General features: G+C 36.2%; 1 long non-coding RNA gene across 1 annotated transcript in view; it reads right to left on the reverse strand.

Moving 5' to 3' along the window:
• Positions 1 to 13,060, reverse strand: part of LOC120312500 — a 38,513-nt gene that overhangs the window by 1,193 nt on the left and 24,260 nt on the right. Inside the window, exon 3 of the long non-coding RNA XR_005557914.1 lies at positions 5,440 to 5,531. This is a non-coding gene — a long non-coding RNA (uncharacterized LOC120312500). The remainder of the gene's footprint in view (positions 1 to 5,439; positions 5,532 to 13,060) is intronic.

Below are 13,060 nucleotides of genomic sequence, written 5' to 3' on the forward strand. Positions count from 1 at the left end.
TTACTAAAGAGTCAGTGAATGATGTGATGATAGTGCTAAACTGGGATTAGGAAGTTAAGGTTCTATAATTGTATGGGGAAAAGACCCTGAGAAGCAGGTTGGAAAGCTGCAACCTAGGAAATGTTGAGATAAGAGAGGCCATAGTCCACAATAATGGACAGAGAAAGAGAGAGAGAGGAGGAGAAAGGTTTGGGAGGAAGTAGGATGGTGAGAGGAGAGGGGGAAGGGAGAGAGAGGTGAGGGGAGGGAGAAGGAGGAGGGAAGTAAGGGAGAGTATAAGAGAGGGCGGATGCAGTTTCGGGGGGATGGGCAGGCGACATCTAGGTGTATTTATTTTATCTTGTTAAATGTGAAATTTCTTCTTTTTTGTTTATGTAATTGATAATTGGAAAATAAAAACTTTTTTGAAAAAAAATAATAATGGACAGAGAAAGAGGATCAGAAGGAAATCTAATTTCTCAATCTGTACTTTCAGAGCCATGGTGGTGCAATGATTAGAATGCAGTATTGCAGGCTACTTCTGCTGACTGCTGGCCTACTGCAGTTTGGCAGTTCGATTCTCACGGGCTCCAGGTTGACTCAGCCTTCCATCTTTCCGAGGTGGATAAAACAGGACCCAGATTGTTGGGGACAATATACTGACTCAGTGAAACACTTAGAAAGGGCTGTAAAGCATTGTGAAGAGGTATATAAGTCTAAGTAATATTGCTACTGCTACAAGATTCACTTAATGTAATTTTACAATAAAGTAGAATTTGCGTATCTGCTTGCGTTTCCTATCTGGCCTGTCATGTTCAAATCCATATGGAATGGAACCCCATTAAATAACTTTGGGCTTATCACCCTATCTCAGATCACCCAAACTTGCAAAATTGTTGCTGTGGGGAGAGAAGTATAGAAAGCAGTACAGTGCATGTTGCCTTGAACCCCTGGTGGTATATAAATCAAACAAAAGGCAAGTGTTTGCTGCTTGGTAGAATATGTCTCATAAGAGATCAAGAAGTTACAATATTTGGGCAGTGGAGCATTGGCGGGGGATGTATAAACCAAATATTTGCTTCTTAGCAAGCCATTAGTAAATGTATTAATATGAGAAAATTGATTTACAAAATCATGCAATCAAGTGAATAAACTTGGATTATCAAATGTATTCCCAAATATGGAGTTGAAGGTTGGTTAACAAATACAATAATAACAATATATAATAGAAGTAAAATACATAGCACACATAAATATATTGACCTTTAATTAGTTGTGTCATTTAAGAACATTCCAAAAATTATTTTTCTTATTTAATATTCATTGTTCCTCAGTCACTAAGCACACAGAGGTCTAACCCTAATGGGGCTTAATCCCTTAGTTCTAAGAAATAAGTAAATAGACACAGTATTTTACGTTTTCTTAAACTGAGAGTCTGAAAGAAGAATTGATTCCCTTGCTGTAAATACCTAATGTTCTGATCTTGATCCGGCTTTTATGTGATCAAGGCTAAAAAATTCTGGAAGAGCCATTGCAAAATATGCATTAAATTGTAATATAACTTGCCTTTAAAGCAACATATTGTATACAATCATTGATATTGTTGCTGACTTGAAGAATTTATGATTAAATCATAGGGAGTATTGGGAAGATAGTTCAAAGGAATCAGCCTAATTAGGGCATCGGGCTTTCAAATTTTTCAGGTTCCTCGATGGGCTTTCTCCTTGAGTTTGGGAATAGAAAAATTCAGAAAACCATTAGAACAGCTGCAAATTATTATCTCTCTGCTGCCATCTGTTGCATAACCTGTTTTTTGCAACCCATATATTATATTTCTAGCTTTAATTTGTGGGGAATAGTGACTATACTGTAGAATTAGTAAGATAATTGCTTCCCGCAAGGAAGCCTTTTCCTATTCTGACCATCAACCATTATTATTACACCACACTGATGTTCAGCTATGCTGTTCCAGGCTTAGCTGGCAATACAGTTACTAACAGAATCTGTTAAAGTCCATGTAAATCATCTCAGCTGCCATTGATACTCAAGGAGAACTGCAACCATTGGTTTATCTATTATTATAAGCCAAGATCTAATCAGATGAATTCAGCACATGCTGTTGTCCACTGCCAAACTGCCTAGCCTTGTGACAACATGATTAGAATTACAGTTCCTGATTAAAATTCCCTCTAAATTTTAGTTTTTGAATCACATGGCCTTATTTCCAAAATAAAATGAAAATTACATATATCAATATACAGAGTTCTGGAATGTAAGATATTTGGTAATATAGTTTAAGCATATATATTTAAAATTAACTGCTGAGTTTAATGAAAGTTACTTCTGGATAGTGCTAAGTTAAGAAATTTCCTAGCATTTTTTTCAGGCAAAATAGATAAACATGTTTTAGAAATTCTTTCAAAGCAATAGAGAATATTCAACTACATTCTTGTGGGTGGAGTGAAATGCTCCTGCATTTATAGGGTTAGAAAATGTCTGAGAGAAACTGTATGTGAGAATGTTATGCTGTTCACTCTATAATTAACTCTTCTGTGGTCTGCATCTTTCTTGGCTACACACACTTCAATTAAGTTCTAAGAAAAGACTTCATGAGAAAAATCCTCTCCCTGGGCAATTTTATTACTGATGCCACTATTTCTATTAAGACAAAGTCCTGTCTACATGGATGTCAACGCTGCTAACATCAGATGTTCTGGCTTTGACAACAGATGGAAATGCAGCCATTTTCCTCTATTGCTTTTTTGATGGTGGGAGGGGAAATGTGGATGAAAGTCCAGATAGTCATAACAATAATCTCAGCCGTAGGAACCTAAGGTCATTGGGCCCAAAGTTGATAGAGTTTTGGCAGGCTGGAGAGCTGGGGAGAAAGCCCGCACTTCAAGCTTAATTGGGGAATGTGATTTATGACTGTTTATTGGAGGAAGGAATTGTGCTTTGTTACTTTGTATCTAGGGGGAGGGGAATTTAGTTTTTGGTTTAAACTATGTAGTGCCAATACTTTGTTTCTCAAATAAAAGATTCTTTAAAGTAAACAATGCCTCTTCTTTTGAAGAGTTTCATCTGTCGGAACCATGACAATGACATTGCTGAAGAACTTCTGCATCATTAGAGAAGATTAAAGTAATTGTCCACTCAATTTGTTTGCTCACAACTTTCTCAGAAGAATTCCGGCAAATCATTTGTGCCAAACTATACTGTAAAAAAAACATTGTCATAGGACCGACTGAGACACAACATTCAGTTGATTCATGTTCATTTCCATCCAGCATTATCAATGTGTATAAGTTCATCAGTAAGATAATTTTGTTTTAAAAGATAATGAAATGTGCATATAATATAATGTTTCATTTTGTATTATATTAATTCACCAATGATCAAAAGCACATGCATAGAATGTAGCATACCACAGAAACAAATCTTGGTCACACAAAGTAGAGAAGATTCAGGATTTTACCAATGCAGGCATGTATTCCATTGGATAGGTTTAAGAGGCAGAAAAAATACATTTCAACTAAAAGCTTTGGTACCTTACACTTCAATTCAGTTAATTAATTTCATTAATTAAATTAGTTATAGAAAATCTGTACAACAAAATTTGGAAAGAAATAAGCCAATAAATAAGTAATCAATCTGTGGAGTTTTATTTGCCTACAATAGGAGAACAGCAAAGACAAAAGAAAAATAAGCTTAGAACTGTGCAACTGCAAAGAACTGGCTCCAAACGTACTGGGCAATATAATGGGACTCCTGCCTTCTGAGCACCCTTGGTCCTTAGTGGTAGGCCCAGTCTCAGCAATCAATCTGTACTGGATTGCTAAATTCAGCTGCAGTAAAAATTTACCATGAACACTCAGAGTGATGCTACTTCAAGGGCATTGTGGGAAATGAATATGATATCTAACTCATATCATGCACATGTCCATTAAAATTGCAGCCCACAAAACATTAACCTTTAGAAAACCGGATTGAGTGATTGAACTAATGTTTTGTCTCAGGATTTTCTAATTGGTCACTATAAAAACAGAAGATTGTACTAGATTAGAAGAACTTTGGTTTTATGCAGTCTCGGGAGGTATATATCTCTTAAATATTTTCTTGCAAGTTTATAAAGGTAAATAGGTGAAATGGTCACATCTATTTTACTTCTCTTGTTCCCCAAGTATAAAAGCATATGACAATTACTTCTAACAGTATAGTTTTGGGGGCTCCCTTTCAGACATAATCTAGAATCTAGATGGCCTACAGATCATGGGTTATGCATCTCTGGCTCAATCCATGAGGATTATAATTACTTTTGTGCACTTGGAGCAACAAAGTCCATCATTTGTTTTTCAATGGAAGAACCTGAACAGGTATCAGAAATGGGTGCTACCTGGGCCCTGAGTTACAAAGATACCAGGTGCTAGGCCCTGAAAATATATCTGTATTATTTCAAACCAAATGTTTTGAGGAATGTAAAGCAGCTCCTTAAAGCAGCGTCTCTTTAAAGTCCTTTTATGGTTATGTAGGCACTGGGGGAACCATTACTTTTACTGAAGTTATGGAATCCAGACATTTGAGCTTCTGGGATATTTTTCTTCCCACAAATGCCAAACATTCCTTATTCTTTTCACTCAATTCTAAGAACTAAACAAAAATACCCCAAGAACAAGCAGTTTGATTTTGATTAGAATAGAGAATAGGAGGAGGGTGAGAGGAAGAAAAGTCTGTAGAAACCCTTCCAGTTATTGTGTGTAAAATGAGCACACTTTTCAACATGTGTATATATAATCCCATGCTAAGATATTATCATAAACAATCCACCAAGAACAACAGGCTATGGGATGGTGGATAGATGTAAAGAAAGCAATTTAAATCTCAAAATATAATGGAAGCAAGGTAATAGAAAACTTTTGTTTGCTTATTTTCTATTCAAAGGTTATTCCCCTATTCACTTTTAAACACTGGAAAGAATCATCACAGGGGGGAAAAATGGGTGATGTTTCCCTTAAATGACCCAAATATTTCCTTTCTAAAAGGAAAAACAAAGTGTGTATAATAGCAGCTGAATCCAATTTTTATAAAACATTTGCTTTGCCTGGGCGGGTTGGCAAAAAGCAGCTGATTCTCAACTCTCTTACCAATAAACTGTATTGTAATATTATTCCCTTCTTTGTCCTATACCAAACTTCTTAGCGTAGCACTTTCCAGGTTTGTTTGGACCATAAGGTGGCAGGAAATAAGAAAATGTGAAGTTTAACCTAAAGATGGAGATGCCATCTCGAGAAGGTTGTCTTGATCTGATTCAGCAGATTGCTAGAAAATGTTGGGTTAGTGTCCAGGAAATGCAAAAATGGCATCTTTTATTCACTGTGGGCTAAATGTAATTAGAAACTTATATATATTAGAAACTTAATTTATAAAATTATTAGACATCTATAAACTTAAATATAATTAGACCTTGATTTGGTCTTGATTCCTGAAGATTGCCTGGAAAAGTCTCTGCAGTTTTCTTGGCAAGATTTTGGTTTGTCACTGTCTCCTTCCTAGGGCTGAGAGAGAGTTATTAGCTCAAGGTCACCAAGTTGGGTTCATTGTAATGCAAAACTAGAATTCACAATTTTCCAGTTTCCAGTCTGCTGCCATTAACCCTTACAAGAAAATAGCTCTGATTTAGATCTAAATATCTATAAGGAGCTGTGGTCGTGCAGTGGTTAGAATGCAGTATTGCAGGCTAAATCTGCTGATTGCCAGCAGTTTAATTCTGACTCAGGGTTGACTCAGCTTTCCATCCTTCTGTGATCAGGCTGTAAAGGTGAAGTGGTATATAAGTCTAAGTGCTATTGCTATAAAAGTTTTACTTTTCTTTGCCCCTTAAGATAGATAGATAGATAGATAGATAGATAGATAGATAGATAGATAGATAGATAGATAGATATTAGAAATAATGCTAAAGATAAAAGAATGACTCCTGGGTGTGTGCATGTTGAGAAACAAAACGTGAGCACCAGGAAGAAGTAAAACATTAAAAGTTTTATAAAACGCTAAAAGTTTAAATATAAAACATTTTAAAGTTTTTTAAAAAAGCAGACCTAGCTTTCGTTGGCTCCTGCCAACATCATCAAGGTACAAAAGAATCAATGGGAGAGACATTTATAATCAGGCCAGCACCTGCGCCAGGCTCCTGGATCGTGTAACAGGTCCTAACCGGCCAATCGTTGTACCTGTATCAATCATTAGACAATCATCCAATTTGTCTTCATTCCCCCCATCCACATGCGCACTAGCTTTCATTTTCCCACCTCTCTATCTCTGTAATTCAAGAGGGCATTTGATCTTTCCCCAATCCAGTATGTAATCATCATCATTAAGCTGCTTCCCCCGCTCTTTCACTCCCTTGGAACCTTCTGCACAGCTGAATTTCCTCTCCCCTACACCCTTTCGGCATCCATCACCATCATGTTCTTGCTCTCTCCTCCGAGGTTCTATTGCAGACATCCTGCAAACACTCGCATTATCTGACTTCCCTTCACACTCGATCTTCCTAACAGCCCCCTTCCAGTTCCGGTTTTCGACACTGGTGGACACGCAGAGAGATCCCTCTCCCCACCGTCCGGTTTTTCTCCTTCTGAAGATCCTGGAAAGGGTCAAAAGTCACCCTGGAGGGGAGACTACTGTTGGGGGGGGACTCTTCCTGGATCGCGGAAGGGCAGCAGCCTCTCCATTTGATCTGCAGTAACTCCTCAGGACCGAAGAGGAAAAGAGCAGCCATTAACATGGCCGCTCACTTAGTCCAACCAGCCGAAAGCCCAAGCACCAACTAAGCATGAAAAAGCAACTGGAGGAGTTGGGTGAGACCCTATTTTTCCTTTTCTCCTTCCCAACTATTTTCCCGTAAAAAAATTTTGAAATACCCCTTTCCCCCAGCTGAATTCCGCGGCTTTTGTTCACTCCGGGAACATAAAGCAAGAAATACACACACAAAAAAAGGAACAACAAGATTAAATGACCACTTACCTGGACTTGTAATAGCTGGATACCTGGGCTCCCTAAAAGCTCTGTATCTAGATAAAAACTTACTGCTTTACTTTTTTGTTAACTGGGGGGGAGGGGAAGGAATGTTCTTTATTTCCTCTCTTGAACTGGAAAAAAGCCCTATTTTGTATGTCACTGGGGACATCTAGTGGTCAAATGTGGTACAGCAAGTGGAACAAATTTTTTCTGACTGGGAGATCTCTGAGACTAAAATTCGTCCTTGACAGCAACCAAAAGATAAGAAATTGAAACAGTTGGGTGGTGAAAATATTTCTTTATAGAGGAGGTGAACAATTATTGACTCTTATTAAAAATAGCCTCCACTAAAGGACTGTAAACATTACAGAAATGGAGGAATACCACCCACAGTCTAGTGTCAAACTTATACTTGAAAAAAATTTAGAGGCTACTGAGCTAATGAATTCTAGTATCAAAGACTTATGTGCCACTTTAAAGCCACAAAATGCAACTTTAACCCCATTAGAGGAATCCACACTTCAAAAAACAACAGAAGGAGATTTTAAAAGATATTATTGGATTTAATAGTTAGGATTTATATCTATAAGGGAAATAAATTAGTTACTTAAATAATTGTTTTGAATTATAAATAGAAGATGGATTTAGAATAAGCGATGATATTAAAATGAGAATTAGAATATGATGGTGAAATAAATTAAGAATTTGCTGGAATAAATAATAAATGTATTTTAGATATGATATTATTTTGTATGAATTAAGGGAACCGTGGGCTATCTGAAACTTAAACTTTATTGGACAGTAAGCCAACTGGAATATTCTAATTGAAACCAGAAAAAAGTCAAAAACAGGATTTGGAGATATATAATCTAAAAGTTGTTTATAAATGTTTTAAATGATTGAGTTATAACTAGCAACCTACTAATTTGCATTTGGTATAATGACTAAGGGAAACAGAGAGGAAATTTTTGATGATGTAAACTGATAAATGTATGGATAAGTGTGTTATTGGACTATGTATTACCCAACCACCATGTTGCTTCCTTAAATACTCGAAGGTTTGTAAAAATGGAAAATTAATAAAACTTGTTTTTTAAAAAAGAGAGATATATAAATGTCATGATCAATGCCTACATATCTTTGGTTGTGCTTTGGTGCCAACTTCAAAATTTCAGTTTTACTAATATCATTCCAGGCTCCATTGGCTTGAGCTTTACATTTTACATTGTTTTATCAAAGGTATTCAAACTAGATAATATTTTATCCAATTAGTATAATTTGCTAATTTTATTAAGCAGATTGCATTATAGTTTGGATGGTCCTTAGAGTACAGTTTATTCAACAACAATCATTTGGATTTATTAGACCCTTTCACATTTGTACAGAATAGCAGTGAGCAAATCATTGTGCTCCTGAACATGCAGCAAGAATAACACTTAACACATGTTTTTGCTGGGTCCTATTCAGGGAAGAAGTAATAATTTACATTTATTTGACTTTGAGAAAAAATTTAATATTTTTGAATCCCCATATTATTTTGAATTATATACGTAGTACATGGAAATTGACAGCTGGATGATGGAAATGGATTGATTGTGTTCTTCTTTTTGTTAAGGAGCTAGCCCTTCAATGTGGGAAAGATAAATTTATGGCCCTCATTACTCTGTGAACTGAGGACTTGATGTAGCTTGTGATTTATGAAGAAATTGCTTTCAGATGTAGATTATATAGTTACAATAAAACGTAGTTATTCTTCATTGAAAATTTCTGAAAAGTCATTATATATATAATTGTTGAGGTTTTTTTATTTTTATTAAAATGCAAAATATGCATTTTCAAAGAGTTTATTACGACTCTTTAGCATGAATTCATTATTTTAAAAAGCCCACTATGTTTTGAAGAAAACGTCTCTGATCTCTCAACCTCAAAATAAATGGCAGAAGCTAGAAACTGGAAAGACACTAGAAATTTTGCAAACCTCTCAGATGATGTATAAGTTGGCCTCTTTCTTGGCCAGGAACCAGGAAGGCATCTAAGTTATGTGCTCTGGAGTTTTGCACATTGTAACAATACATGTACTCAGTTCCAGAATGAATATTCATGTCAAACTCTTGACAGCCATCTATACCCAAGTTTTGCAGAGCTCTTCAGGGAAAAAAAAAAAAAGCATGTTCCACAAATGTCAGCAAAGACTATCAGCTAGAGTGGAGCTTTTTTTATTAGCTTTGTAAACATCCTTGGATGATCAGGAGATGTAATCAAGAACCTAGGAAATAAGGGAAGGATCTCCAGATGTTCTGAAAGTATTTTGAAGAGTTTCTGAAAGCTCACTCCTCTTTCCTAGCTCAGGGAAGACCATTCTAATCACTTTTATAAGTATCTATTGAATTGCAGAATCTTCATGTTACTAAGCTTTTCAATATCCTATGACAACTCTCTTTCTCATTGTATGTGTGTGTATACACACACACACATAACTGATGCAATATTACATTGAATATATTCCTCAAGCAGCTTCTCTACAACACCTTGGGCTGTAAAATTTCATGTCAGGATAAAATAAAGAGCATGATCCATTAAAAATTAAGCATTATACTTCATTGGTTTCAGTTAGTTAAATAGGATCTCAAAATTTATATTCCTGAAACCATAATAAAATTATTTTCTTTCCAGATTTTCAGTGAGAACAGGATATAGAAATTTATAGCTGTTTCAGTGTCAAAAGCAGGAAATTTATCTTACTTAAAAAGCAATTACCACATCCATAACATGATAATTATTAGAACAAACAAGAAGAATGATTGTTCCTACAGATTCCTTCAGTCTTGTATAGCTATATTTTTTTACAAAGTCAGTCTATGGAGGTATTAACTGTATCAGCAGCAGAGCAATCTACCATGATAAAAGCAACAATACAAATGGAAATATGTATGTTCTCAGTCTTAATGCAGTACATAATGACATTGTCAGGTTGATGTATTTTCCAATATAGAATGTAGAGACCAGTTTCTACTCAATCTATAAATAGCGATACTCACTGTTTACATCCTAGTACTTAGAAGATATTGATTGTTATTGCTGTAATATAAAACAGGATTCCCCAACTCCTGGTCCATCGACCAGTATCAGGCCACAGCATGCCAGCAACTGATCCACACAAACAAGCAAAGCCCCATCCATGGGATGCAAGCAGCACACAAAACCAAGCACCCTCCAGTCCGCGGAAAACCCTCTCTCCATGGAAACGGTCCCTGGTGCCCAAAAGGTTGGGGACCTCTGATATAGAACATAGAATAACAAGATTAGAAGGGACTTTGGAGGTCTTCTAGTCCAATTCTTGCTCAAACAGAAGATCTTAAACCATTCCAGACAAAGAATCTCTTCTTGAAAACCTCCAATAATGGAGCATCCAAAATTTCTAGAAGAAAACTGTTCCACTGATTAATTGTTCTCACTGGCAGGATATTTCTCCTTAGTGCTAGGCTGGATCTCTCTTTAATGAACTTCGATCTATTCCTTCTTGTCCTGCTCTCTGGGGCTTTGGAGAATAGGTCGATCTCCTCTTCTCTGTGAGAGCCCTCAAACACTAGAAGATTGGTGTCAACTCAAGCCCTTCTCTTTGTTATATTAGACATATGTAATTCCATCAACCATTCACCAGGCAGTTTAGTCTCCAGACCTTTAATCATCTTTGTTGCTCTTCTCTGTATTGTTTTTAGAGTCTATTGCTATTTAAAAAAATTATCTCATACTAATTTTAGGGCAGTGGTTCTCAACCTGTGGGTCAGGACCCCATTTGGGGTCGAACGATCATTTCACCGGGGTCACCAAACAACGCAGTCCGCCATTTTTTTTCCCTTTTCCTTAGCTGTGCTACTCCCTTTTATTCTATTGGCTTTTGAAAGCCAATAGAATAGACTCTCTTGAATAGAGTCTAATTCTATTGGCTTTCAAAAGTCAATAGGAATTGTCCAGGGTGTCTCTGCCCTGCTGAGCCCGCCAAAAGTCCCATTCTGCAAACGGTGCTGCATCAGTTGAGTAGTCCTCAACTTACGACCGGTTGAGTAGTCCTTGACTTACGACCGGTTGGGGGTCGCGACATTAAAAAGATTGAGAACCATTGTTTTAGGGAGTCTTCACATCCAATTATTTTTTTTCAGATTTGCTGACATTGGGCTAACCCTACGACAGATATGCAGACAATCTTGGGAACTGTGGTTTTTCAAGAAAAGTCCTTTGATGGTTTTTCACTTATTTGATTGGGCAATAATTGTGATAAATGAGATTATAAAAACAATGTATAATACAAATATACTCAGCTAAGAAATATTACAATTTACAACATAGACATGGTAGTTAAATAGAGATTCTAAAAATATATATATTTTCTAATGCCTTCTTCATTTCATCCTACCTTCAAGATTAGCTATTAGCTATTAAATAAAGTTTTTGGACTGAGTTCTCAACTTATTTGCAGATTGGTCTAGGCTCAATAAGTTAAATGTGCCTCAATTGAAAATTGAACTCCCAGTAACTATATGGATACATTCATATTCTTTTTTGCAAGAATATAGAAAAGGGTTGCTTTTTTGTTTTTTGCAAGCTGGAATGCTTTTGTAATTGACAAATTGTACACAAGAGAGAAATTTGGCAACCCAACCCCCCCCCCTTTTTTTTTTTACTTGGCAAATATTTTTCATAACCTCATTACATTAAACTACCGCTGTGATCTTGTATAACCAAGACAAGCATGAGTAACATAGCAAGAGACACATGCATAAAGCAAAACATTATCTAAAAAGATTTGTCTGGAATAATCTCTTGCCAAGCAAAGCTAATCTAGAAGTAAGCCTAACATTTGGCTGACCATGACTTTAAAACTTCTTATGTGATATTAAAAGAACACATGATTTTAGAAACAATAGGCTTATTCATCTTTGGGCTATTTTGATGAAATACGTAAGGATTATGAAATCAAATATATTGCATTAGATGAATCTCAGTCTGTTCATCTGATTGGTTTAGATTTTATTAAGGTTGGGCATCATCATATTCGATTCAGCAGTTCATGACCAAATTCAAACCTTAATTCAGAAGTTAAAGAGGAGAAAAATTGTAGTCAGTTTTCCAAAAGCACTTTTTTTTTTTACTCAGTAATGATTACTAACTTGAGACACTTATATCCTGGTTCCACTACGTATTTTCAAGGCATTTTACAATGTCTTCAAGTGTACAAACTACTTTAAAATTTTAAAAACAAAATAATACTGAACAAAAAAAGGAGGAGGAAATAGTTACACCATCTTCAACAGAGGCTGCTCAGGTGATTCACTCATCAAGATGAATATACCATTCCGGTTCGCGGTGCCCCTAGTCATACGGGGAGACTCATCTTGTCGGCTAGCCTTCCCTCCACCAGTAGACCCTTCTGCGGGTCAAAAGTCACCCTGGAGGGTATGACTTCTGTCGAGGAGGCTCTTCTCGGCTGCTGAGGAGTGGTGGCCCTTTCAGCTGTCCGAGCCATCTCTGAGGGCCCACAGAGAAGAAGATCGGGCAGTAAAATGGCTTCAAACCGCAAGTCAAAGAATATCTAAGCTGTAAGAACCCCCGTAGTGAATCCAGGTGAGATTTTTCTTTGCTATTCTCTCTATTTTATTTTGTTTTTGGTACCTGAAAGAGCCTTGTTGGAATTATTTCCCTGGCTTGAAAAGGCAGCTTCTACATTCTTTGGGAAGAAAGATGTTCTATAAAAATAGAACAACATTTTAAAGACTATATTTTACTTCTATATTTTTTGGGGTACAGAAAAAAAAAATCTTTTCCTCTCTTTCTAAGAACTGTACTATCATCCTATGCTGGAAGATTATTTCTTTTTCACATTATATTTTAAAAGATAGAAAAAAGAAATGGTGTCTGGAAAAGACCTTTTTTAATTTACTAAGGACATCTAGTGGCAAAAAATTAATACTGCAACTTCTGGTTACTTGGTTTGAAGATGAAACAGACCTGACCTTCAAAATTCATTTGAAGGGAAAAGATAAGCTGTGCAGTTGTGGGAACTGTAGGGATG

Source organism: Crotalus tigris, unplaced genomic scaffold, assembly GCF_016545835.1.
Source record: "Crotalus tigris isolate CLP2741 ecotype Arizona unplaced genomic scaffold, ASM1654583v1 scf7180000017536.10889498, whole genome shotgun sequence".
Classification (NCBI taxonomy): domain Eukaryota; kingdom Metazoa; phylum Chordata; class Lepidosauria; order Squamata; family Viperidae; genus Crotalus; species Crotalus tigris.